This window comes from Triticum dicoccoides, chromosome 3A (genome assembly GCF_002162155.2).
Source record: "Triticum dicoccoides isolate Atlit2015 ecotype Zavitan chromosome 3A, WEW_v2.0, whole genome shotgun sequence".
NCBI classification, from domain to species: Eukaryota; Viridiplantae; Streptophyta; class Magnoliopsida; order Poales; family Poaceae; genus Triticum; species Triticum dicoccoides.
The window spans coordinates 486,441,423-486,444,153 of NC_041384.1; positions in this window are offsets into that span (position 1 = coordinate 486,441,423).

The following is a 2,731-nucleotide window of genomic DNA, read 5'->3' on the forward strand; positions in this document are numbered from 1 at the left end:
TGGGCACTCCCGCTGCTGGTCGCGGCCCCTTGCCGCGCGCCGGCCTCTGCTCACCGCGCACCGCACGCTGCCGCCCTGGTCGTCGCGCGCCGGCCCGGGCGTGCCGGAGCTGCCGCAGGGCGAGCTCGAGGAGGCCGCTGGCCGGAGCCGCCATACAGCAAGCTCGAGGAGGCCACTGGCCGGAGCTGGCGAGGCCTCGAAGGCAGTTTGGCGGCGGAGGGTGAGCAAGCCGGCGCGGCGGGATGAGCGGGCGCGCGCGGGACGAGCTGCAGGGGCGTGCGGGCGCGGCGAGCTGCAGGGGCGTGCGGACGCGGCAAGCTGCAGGGGCGACATGGCAACGGCCATGGCGAGCAGGCCGGCGTGGTGGTGGCGGTGCGGTGGAGCGAGGAAGATGAGGTGGCGCACGGAGGGAGAAGAGAAAGAAGTGCTGGGACGGAGGGATGACTGGAAGAATCTTCGTTCTCAGTATAAAAATTTTGCCGGGGCCTTCCTAGGAGGCCGAAAAAATGCCTCGGCACAACGGCTGGAGATGCCCTAAACTCACGAAGCTACACAGCGATAGGTGCTTCATTGGCCCATATATCATCTGCAACGCCACGTACGCGGCACGCGGGGGATCCAGCGGACTCGAGCCGCGTGAGGGGAGCCAGCGCTCGAGGGAGCCGACGCGACGCGCGCGAAGGAACCGGCGGTTCAGGCGATCCAGCCGACGCGAGCTGCTCGAGGGCCGCCTAAGCGCGGGATGCGTGTGAATCAAACGCTGGTCGATCCAGCCGGCCCGGGCGATCTGCCTGCGACGAAGAAAGGTAGGCGTGCTGGCGATAATGGTCGACGCCTCATCTACTGGAAACTGCTCCCTTCAGTTTCTAAATGCGCATTCATGGCGGGTGATGGTGTACATAAACTGACTGGTTCACCTCCTCGGCGCATCTACTTCATGCTATTTATTTTCTGCTCTTTGCATCTTTCCTCGTATTAATTTCTTTCACATCCCGCTTTCATGGACAGCATATGTGCTAATTCTTGTTGTTCCTGTGTGATTCAGGCGCCACGGCTGCCAATACAGCCATGGTGAAAGCACGACAACTGATGAGGAGGATGAGGCAGCAGCATCAGCGGCTTGACGATGCGGAGGAGGATAAGGAAGGGGCGGCGTACGTGGCTCACCGGCGCAAGAGGATGCGGTGGCGACAGTATTAGTGGTTGGTCTAAGTTGACAGGTAAACCTTAATGCTAGCTCTTCACCTTCCTTTATCTCTGACCCCTGATGCCTTTTGTAATTCGCCCTTTATCCCGTTCATCTTGTCGGTCCCAGGTTTACAAGGTTCAGGGCGAGGATCGGCCGATGAAGAGATGGTGTGCGCAGCTGCTGGATGTTGAATTTGTGGTATAGTTGTCGTTTTTATCCGTGCCATTTTAATCTGCTCAGAAGTCACCAGATGATGATTATAAGACCTCTATTTAACAATTCAGCTTCTTAGCAGAAGAGCAAAGCTAATGAAAATGCAGAAACCGGCCCATGTGCTGCAGGAATCACAGACCTAAAAGCACTATGTTGTCATGACGTAATTTTATTTCCGCCTTTTCAACATTGTCAATATCAGTTCTAGCATTGTAGGTGTGGTTGTATTGTAATATTGTGACCTCTCATGGAACTTGTATTGCCTTCACCTTTGATTCCTTCCTTGATGATATATCCTCTGTATTTTAATATTCTGACCTCCCATGGAACTTGTATTGCTTTGCCTTGGTTCCTTCTTCGATAATATCCTCTTTCTTTTTAGATTTAATCTTTCAATTTTCCTCTATTGCATTTGCAGCTTCATGGATCTGGAAGTATTGATATTGATGGTTCCAAGAGATGAAAAGGTGTTACGTATTTTTTTTTCTCTTCGAGCTAAAGCCAACTGATTGTTGAACATTGCTTTGGAAACAACAGTTTAGGGAACTTTGCATACCCAAGTGCAACCTCATATGAATCTTGGAAGAAATGATATTTGCTGAATTTGTATATTCTCAGATTTTTGGTTTCGTAAATATTTGTGGTTTAATCGGACATCTAATTGTATGTTTTGTTGTTTGCAGTTTTGGTGTATTCTCTTCTGTTGAACTATAATATCGAGATAATAAAAAAAACATTTATGAGGTTGAACCACAAACAGTTTTGGTGTACATATATCAGTTCTACCCATTCGTCAAACATCCCTGATGTTTTTTCTGAATATTGCTATTTTTTGGGATGTCATGATGTGATCTTTTGCAACAGAGTAGACCTATGAAGAAAGAGCTGAACACAGTCATTGGAAACCAATCAGATTCCTCTCTTCAGTTGCATGCCATTATTTTGGAAAATGGAGTGGACAAGCAAAAGCTGCAAGAAAGCGCAATAGTTCAAAGAACTTGAAACAAATGTATATTATAAGAGCCAACACACGTCATATACCTAAAAAATACAAGAGCTCAAAACACTGAAAAAATGTATAAGAAATATTTCATATATCGAACAATTATAAGAGCCAAATAGACGGGCACGGCAACGCGCGCCATCAACGATCTAGTTGAGTTAGAAACCTGATCAGGTGCAAGCATGCAGTATAGAACAGTGGGTAAAAGAAAGGAATAAAATACAATATTGAATAATCTCCTCACTCATAAGGTACTTTTGCAAGAAAGGAATTAAATTCAATATCGAACAATCGATCTCTTGTTTTCAGCTTGACTTGATTCTATT